General features: G+C 41.2%; 1 pseudogene; it reads left to right on the top strand.

Annotated features, from left to right (window-relative positions):
• The first annotated feature begins 7,990 nt into the window (after positions 1 to 7,990).
• Positions 7,991 to 8,293, top strand: LOC147448728 (17.6 kDa class I heat shock protein 2 pseudogene; annotated as a pseudogene).
• Positions 8,294 to 9,169: the final 876 nt, after the last annotated feature.

Raw genomic sequence — 9,169 nt, 5'->3', positions numbered from 1 at the left:
AAGTGGTAGGAGCAAGTGTATTATCTGATAGACAATAGCTTGAAGCCAAAAAGATTCCAAGAAAGGATAGAGTCCTCACCTGCCTCCATCCAAACAAGACAAAAAATATGCTAGTCTTGGATGTGTTTTACACGTTGGAGAGGGGGAATGGGGAACACACCCGACACACACGCAATGGCCTCTATATAGCTCAGGGTATTCACAGCACCCCTGTCCTCTCGAAAACACCCTCAAAAAAGACGATTCACACTAGCAAGGTCTCGCCTGCGCTTCGACCAATGCACACACACTCTGCACAATCCTCTGACAGCGATCACACCAATTTGGTCCGCTTCCAACTCTTCCACAACTCGACACCTCTCTCTCTTTCTCTCTCTCACACACAGGGGGTCCGGGGGACGCACATTCTCACACACACCGGCACCATACACCCTGGAGACGAGCAAAGAAGAAAGGAGGAAAGGGGGGAAAGTGGCGCCAAAATCGACAATGCAAGCTTCTCCTTCAAACAGAAAACACATGTACAGGACCCATGTAGCCTGCTCTTGGCCGCACCATAGCCATTAGTATTTCACACAGAGGAGCACACACCTCCCTCCAAACTCGCATCCATCGGCACATCCTCGACCGGAACATCCACTTATGGCTTCACTTCGACAGAAGCCCCCTCTCTTGGCCGCCCTCGCTGGCCTCTTCTTTTGCAAAGCACTCGCTCTCTTCGCGCCGCTTCAGAGACCACGCCTTGCGAGCTGGCTTCGACTGTCGAGCACACAAAAAAAACCCTCCTTCTTCTTCTCTCTTCCTCTTCAGCCCAAGAAAAAGCCAAGCAAGAGAAGAGGCTGAATTTTGTGGTTTTTTTGATAAATATGGATACTATGGAAGAGAAAAAATGAGACTAGGTGGTCAATTTTGGAATGGAAGTGTGTGTAGGAGACATGAGTTCACCATGGTTTCTCTTATTCTTCAAGGTTGAGAAGAAGGTGAGTAGGGTGCAAAGAGGAGTGGTGAGAGAGGTGGGAATGATGAGTGGAGAGGTGTGTGTGAAAGAGGAAAATGGTAAAGTGGAAGAGGGAGTGTGGCTGCATAGCATGGGCAAACTAGGGTCCACCAATAAAATCATAGCTCACAGCTCGTAGATCAAAAAAATATGAAAAAATTTGAGGTGAAATTTCAGCTCACGAGCTACAACTTTTGTTTGTATCACTTTTTCAAATTCAGGGAGCATGTGATCTTTAAAAATTTAGCAAAACCGACTATTTTTTCCACTGCACAAGGTCCTTGTGAGGTCCTTCTTTGGATGATTCTTTTGAATACCTCCAAGAGTGAGCTCCCTATGGTGCATGCATGCATTCCACATACCCTTGATCTTATTTGGTAGGTCTATAATTGAAGATATTGTTGAGATCATGATATAAGTGAATAGTACAACTAAGAAAATCAAATATTGAGGGGTCTAAAAAAATATGTACATGTCAAATATAAATAATATAGGTGGAAAAAATATAAAGGGGTCAAAATAAATCTCTCTCATTATAAGTCTACCATAAAAAGATGAATATTTTTTGTGTTCTAATTTATGAGAGTAAAAGAGAATAGATGTAGGAAGGAAAAATCACAATAGTGAAAAAATATACACATAAATAAAACTAGTTTTTTTGGATTTTTGTTGGGATGGAGTTACACCAAAAATAAGAGAAGCTTGCATGAAATTATTTTTATATGGAATAAAGAGTATGCAAAATGGTAAGAAAAAATATGTTAATGGTGAGTCAATGTACATAGCATAAATAACACACCATAGGTAGAAATATTTAAATAAATACCAAAATAATTATGAAAAATCATTTTATTTAGGCCCTATATACAATGAAATATTTACATACAAATGGACCATAATATACTTATATTTTTTATATATTTTTTATTTTTTTGGCTCAACTAGCTCAGTGACTAGCTAATTAAGGGTTTTTAAGAAGATATGGGAAAAGTCCCCTAACTCACAGACACCTATATACAGTGAAATGGTAGGGATAACCAAAATGTTTGAGTGATTTGATAGGGTGAGGTAGCTTACTATGGCAATTATGGAAAGCCGAAAAACGGCTATCATTAGTAGTAAATAACTACGATTATTTACCACTAAAACCTTTTTGCATTTTTTTTTTGTCAATTGAGCATCTACACATGTTTATCACATCAATATAAGACTATGAATCAAATTTCAACAAGTTTGGACAAATTTTACCCCATTTTACACTCAAGATTCAGAAAGTCATTACAAACTTTTGTTTTCACCTAGTTTTTTGTCAGTTTGGTTATCCAAATCTTTTGTGCCTTTACAAAAATTGTTTGTACACATGCAATGAGGCAATGGTATGAACCTTGTGCCTTTACAAAAATTGTTTGTACACATGCAATGAGGAAAATCTGAGTTCAAAGTTAATAATCGTGATTATTAACTTCAGGCTTGAAATGAACACATTTTTGCAATTTATCAATGGAGAGTATTTTCATGAGCTATTTTAATTTAAGCCTATGGATCGAGTCAAAACTTACTTTGGCCTAAAATGTCAAGAAAAAGTAAATAATCTGAGTTTTGGCCAACTCTTGAAATTTTTACCTCAAAGTGTCCTTGAGCTTACCCACTCGTTCAGACAGCTTTTAAGCTTACTCTCCAGTCAGTTTGAGTGGTTTGGAGTCTTTTCGTGCTATTTCTAGCCGTAGATCTAAAATTTTGCAACTTCCAATAACAACTCGCACTTGATTCTTTCAGAGAGAGCAATGTTTTGAAATCCACCTCGAATCCTACTTACCCTACTCTTAGATTTTCATGCAATGGGGTTGTGAAAAGTGTCCACAAAACACTCATTTTCTTGTCTTTTATGGTTTTCTAAGCATTGATCTTAAAACTTGTCTCATCTATCAATCATCCTCAAAATCCTAATCTATTTCTACAATCCTACAATCCTAAAGGCACTCAACAAGTACGATTACCTCCAAGCTACCTCTACACAGTAGAAAACGACAATCTTAGGCTATGCAGTTTCTAAAAGAAAGTTTTGAACTCTAGGAGATCCTAGAGGAAGTTAAAGGATAACTTCACAAGACGCTTGTATTTTTTCTTAGTTTAGGTCTCTTCGATCCCCGGCATTGGCACCAAATGTGCGACGTGTGTCTAAACTCCCTATCATATCTTATTGCAATTTTAGAGAGAACCACTATTAAATTGTCAATCCATGGATGAAGCTGACTCGCCTAGTGCATAGAGGCTACAAGAGGTTGTCAATCTCTCAGAAAACAACTAACAACTCGTATCTACCTGAAGCCACACTCAAGTGACTGAAATCACCAAAAGCCAATCGCTCATTGGCAAACAAATCATATCCATTGCAGCATCAAATGACATCCAAACGTAACGAAACTTCTAGGACATGTTTATAAGACCTAAGCACACATACTTATGGTCTCAAACCCCACTTTAGGTCAAGTGCCAAAATCGCAATTATTAACAGCAGTGGATTTTTGACATAGTCGTTTTCGACCCAGAATGCATCTAAATGCTTAGCAATAATTCCCCAATATCCCGCATATGCTTAGTTTTGAATTTTGAAGTGTAAATTCCTAGTTATGATGAAATTAGGCCACGGGTCAGCAACGCCAAAAGCTACAAAATACTGTGAGCTCTTAACTTCGGTTGCAATGCAACAAACGCGATTGCAATGTGACAACCGGGGAGGGAGTAGGAAGTGTGAGAAGGAGAGAATTGAGCGTTTTTAGCTCACGCTGTGTATTTCATTATCGCAAACTTAATAATAACTTACAAAATTGGTTTTTATACCTTAGCTAAGGTTTTTTGTGGTCAAAACTAATAATCTGGAAGTTCTACCAAAGATGGGTAATGACAGGTTGATACAATCTGGAAGCTTGTAGCCCCGGCTAATCAATTACAAGGTTTATCCGAAAAATAGGAGTTACAATATTCCTGATTTATCAAAATAACAAGTGTTTTTACATTAAGAACTCCGAAAAATGGTATTCGTGGAATCCATGTTAGCTTGCTGCTAACACCTTTGTATTAGCCAAGCATGGCTCCCTCTAGTGCTCTGGGATATTAGGTTAGAGATCTAAAATTGACGTATAGATCTTTGGGATCTCTTGAGAATGGTGTGGGTGACTCCAAATGGCATATAGAACAGTAATTTTAGATGCCACAACCGACATGATAGTAGCATAATTTTTCTATCACCCAAGAGAGGTATTTTGAGAGAGAGAGAGAGAGAGAGATATGAACATCAAGAGGAAAGAGTAATATCCTATCATCACACAGGAACCTCTACCTGTCTATCCGTTTTGCAATCTCTCTTTTGGTTTTAGGGACCCAAGTGTGAAATGTTGATGTGTGTGATTAACCTATGTATTAGCCAAGCATGGCTCCCTCTAGTGCTCTAGGATATTAGGTTAAGAGATCTTTGGGATCTCTTAAGAATAGTGTGTGTGACTTCGACTAGCATATATAACATTAATTCTAGATGCCACAACCGACATGATGGTAGCATACTTTTTCTATCACCCAAGAGAGGTATTTTGAATCTTCAATTCTCTTTTTAATACCAGAGTTTAAGATCACCACTCACTTTGCCCGTAATGACCAATTTGAGAGAGAGAGAGAGAGAGAGAGAGAGAGAGAGAGAGAGAGAGAGAGAGAGAGAGAGAGAATCACACATGCACCTCTATCTATCTATCCCTTTTGAAGCATGTTGCATTATTAAAGGTTTCTAAGAATCATGCTTGTAAAGTGTGTACATATTTGTCTGCTACATATCAAATGGCACACTTGCCTCACAGTTCTCATTCTAACTATAGAAGAAAGCATTGGATATTTCTCTTCTAAGCCTCCTCACCTATTTTGCACTTTCTAGATATTATTGGGATGTAACTTTTAGTGAGGAATCTCAAAGCTTGAGCGAGATTTTCCGAGCAATCCCTAAAACGAGCGAGATAGGGCAAGGCACATATACGAAACAAAAACCAAACATGATTTCTTAGGTGACTTCAAGCACAACAACAAGAAATTAATTCAATATTGCACTTATTTTAATGGTAAATCAACCACAATTTTTTGACCAACAAAACCCTTTAAGAGAAATTTAGTGGAATGACCTTCTCTTAAATTTTCCATGTTTATATGAGCACTGCTTGAAGTTCGTGTAGTTTTGAGGGTCTTCTTCTTGAAGGAAACGGATTAGATTTTGGTAGATTAAAGTGTTAAACCCTCAAAAAATCCTAAATTTTATGTGGTGATTTTCAATGCTCTCCTTTTTTCCATTGATTCCTAGGTATTTGGAAAAAATGTGTCTCAACTTAATATTGTCTCCTTTTCAATTTCGAAAATGCCAGTATGTCCCAACAATTTTTGGAAAAAAAGAGTATGACACAAATTCCAATAGATGCCTGTTGCAAAGACAAAGGATGGGACTGACAAAGGAAGGGCATGGAGTCATCTACTATAGCACGTTGGCACGAGCAATAGTGTGGGATCAATGACACAGAGTCATTGACGACATAGTGGCCAAGCAGGCTTTGGGGGGGCTTGGTTATATTTTTTTAGTAATACGCTGCACTATGCCGCGCAGCATATGCATCCTCCGACATTGTTAGCGCAATTGACTTGAAGATGTGCATGTGGAGCAGTGAGAGTTTGAGTCCAGCTTGCTAAGTTTTTGGTTGGACAACTTGCAAAGGGCTAATGTTGCACCCGTTGGAATCATGGCAAGATTGCAACAAATATAATAATGAACCTATTAGGATGTCGAACCGAGTAGTAGGCCAGTTGAAGGTAAGCGTAAAAGGAAAAACTCCACCCCAATATAGAGAAAAATAGTGTAAAGCCCCAAAAAATAAGCTTAATCTTCGTAAACTTTCTCCTCGCAATTTTCAAGGAAAGGAATTTGTATGTTTGAAAAAATGGTTTTTCCTAAATAGTTGAACCGAGTAGGGGGTACCAGCTTTAAAAAAAAACAGAGAATCTCAGATGATGCGAGCGGCTTCAATTTTATTATGTGTAGCATCGTCGCCTCTAGTGGAGGCCTCAAACGTGAGGTGAGGGGGATACGGATCGTGAGCAGAGGCGTCAACATGGTGGATATTGTGCGTCAGACCGTGCGCAAAATATAGAGGGAGTCCTACGTCAAGAAGATACGCCCTAAATACACACACGTAATATCTTCTTGTAGGCCTCAATTGCCGCTCTCTTCCCCCGCCTTTCCCCCTCTGTCTCACACACACCGTCGACTCACACACACCGTCGACACTGCCGGCTTGGTAGGAGAGAGGAGGCGAGTATATATATATATATATCTCTCTCTCTCTCATACTCCTTCGGCGTAATCTCTCTTTGGCAAAAAAGAACGACGGAGAGTGGCTTAACTCTCTCTCTCTCTCTCTCTCTCTCTCTCTCTCTCTCTCTCTCCTCTCTCTCTCTCTCTCTCTCTCTCTCTCTCTCTCTCTCTCTCTCTCTCTCTCTCTCATACTCCTTCGGCGTAATCTCTCTTTGGCAAAAAAGAACGACGGAGAGTGGCTTAACTCTCTCTCTCTCTCTCTCTCTCTCTCTCTCTCTCTCTCTCTCTCTCTCTCTCTCTCTCTCTCTCTCTCTCTCTCTCTCTCTCTCTCTCTCTCTCTCTCTCTCTCTCTCTCTCTCTCTCTCTCTCTCTCTCTTCAGTTTTAAAAAAAAAGCTCTGCGCGCCGGCAAGAGTGTTTTTTTTAAAAAACTCTGTGTGTGTGTGTGTGTGTGTGTGTGTGTCTCAGAGGAAGCTACTTAACTCAAAGTCAGTTGTTGCCGAGAGTGTGGAGGACACGCAGGCTTAAGGATGTTGAGGTGTTTCTACTCATGCAAGGCTGAGTGTGCGCAGAGGATGCACCCGTTGCGACGGTACACACTTGCACCCTCACGCACACAAGAAGCAACACGTGGAATGAACCTGCTGTAAACACAAGAGAAAGCACCTGCTGTTAACCACTACTGCAGGCAGCAAACAATCCTACCTCACATGCGCAAAGACCCCATCAGTAGCGCGAAACACAGAGGATATCAGGGGCAGCGCGCTCAGAAGCTGTCGACAGCAGCGAAACAGAAAGCAGCAGCGCAAGCAGAAACAGGAGGGAGAGAGAGAGAGAGAGAGAGAGAGAGAGAGAGAGAGAGAGAGAGAGAGAGAGAGAGAGAGAGAGAGAGAGAGAGAGAGAGAGAGAGAGAGAGAGAGAGTTTTTTTAAAAACTGAAAGAGTACCCTCACGTGCGCAGAGACCCCATCAACAGCGCGAAACACAGAGGGGATCATGGGCAGCGCACTCAGAACTTGTCGGCAGCAGCGAGAGCAAAAACAGAAGGCAACAACGCAAGCAGAAGCGAGAGAGAGAGAGAGAGAGAGAGAGAGAGAGAGAGAGAGAGAGAGAGAGAGAGAGAGAGAGAGAGAGAGAGAGAGAGAGAGTTAAAAAAAAACTCTCTGAAAGCGCGCGCTCTTTCAGAGATTTTTTTTTAAAAACTAAAAGAGTATGCAATAGCAATAGTACGCAGTTCCAACATGGTAGCACAAGTCCTAAATAAGCATCTCAAAGTGATTCCTGTGTCATGACAGATAAAGCATAGGCCGATTGCATGGCGTGCAAGCATTTTAGTACGCTTTGCAGATGAAAGTTTGCTTTCTTCTTGCTTCTTTTGGTTGCTATCGCATCCATGAAAGCTCCCTCTCCCGGTCATCTCTGGCCCTATCGTGAAAGTTTGGAAAGCTTGCAAGACGTTGGCATGCGATGAGATTTCTAGTTAGGGGAGTAGGAAGGCGGGAGTCAGAGATAGAGAGTGTGTGTGTTGGGATTTGGGGAGCGGCCAGCCATATGCGCACGAAGAAGCAGATGAGAGTGCTATCGTGGGCTTTGAGAGCTCTCTGAATGTACTAGGAATCTGTCAAACTAATGCATTTTATTGCCAGCACGTCCCTATGATTTTAAAGAGGGCTTCCAGCGCCCACTTCTTCAAATTGGATCTCCAAGTGCATGTGCATGAATATGGTACCTTGGAAATCACTGGGGAGTTCAAGAATGTGGAAGAGAAAGGACCCGTGACATGGTATGCTGTAGAGAGATTGCTTGGCTGTTTTGTTCGACAATTTCAATTGCATGATAATGTCAAATTGGATGATGCAAAAGCTATAATTGAAGCTGGTGTGCTAACCGTCACTATCCTTAAGAGACACCAGGTGAAATCCGCTGCCAAAAATGTTCCTGTTATAAGCAAGCTTTAACAAACCTAGCTCCTTATTTAATGTGCTAGTTGTTGTTGTTGCTTGCTTCATCAGAAAAAATGTAAAAAGGAAATGGTATAGTGGCCGTCAATGTGCGTCTTGCTTTGTCAGAAAAAATGGAAAAAGAAGATATGTATCGATTGCCAATCTGTGTCTTGTCTAAGCCTATCATAGATGAGTCACCCCTTTGTGGTCTTCCTACAAGGTTTACTGCATCGGGAGTGTTGGGTGCTCTCGATCATTTTGAAAGAGTAGGTGGTATCTATTGCCATAGAAATAGCACCCCTATGTATTCTTTGGATCTTTGTAGAGTTGTTTTTTGAGACAGACTTGGGTCATATTTATCAGTTACTTTTTGAAACAATTGTTCCCCATGCATGGTTTCACGTATACCAGTTATTTGCCTTACATGCAACTATGCAACTCTTTTGGTAAGTATGCCAAAATGCTGATTTTTGCAGAGAGAGAGAGAGAGAGAGAGAGAGAGAGAGAGAGAGAGAGAGAGAGAGAGAGAGAGAGAGAGAGAGAGAGAGAGAGAGAGAGAGAGAGAGAGAGAGAGAGAGAGAGAGAGAGAGATCTAAGCCAGTCTCCATCGCTGCCCTCTGCCAGTCCCCACTAGCAACTATGGACTCTCGACTCCCAGGAACGCTTGCTCTCCCTCCCCTGCCTTGCTTTGTCCAGCATGTTCCCGATTCTTCATGCTTGTTGGTAATGACGATGGTGATGTTGCTGATACTCCATTTGCCGCCTGTTGTGCTGCCTCTCAATGCTTTTCATTCAAGTACTACACTCCCTTTGGCCCCACCTCCTCAACGTACCGCTTTTTGATTGCAATGTTGTGCCTCAATCCGTGCGAGTAAGGGTCTTTTGTGATGT

This window comes from Adiantum capillus-veneris, chromosome 10, assembly GCF_014529385.1.
Source record: "Adiantum capillus-veneris isolate H3 chromosome 10, ASM1452938v2, whole genome shotgun sequence".
Taxonomy (NCBI): Eukaryota; Viridiplantae; Streptophyta; class Polypodiopsida; order Polypodiales; family Pteridaceae; genus Adiantum; species Adiantum capillus-veneris.
Note: the sequence above shows the minus strand (reverse complement) of the source record. Positions and strands in the feature narration are given on the sequence as shown.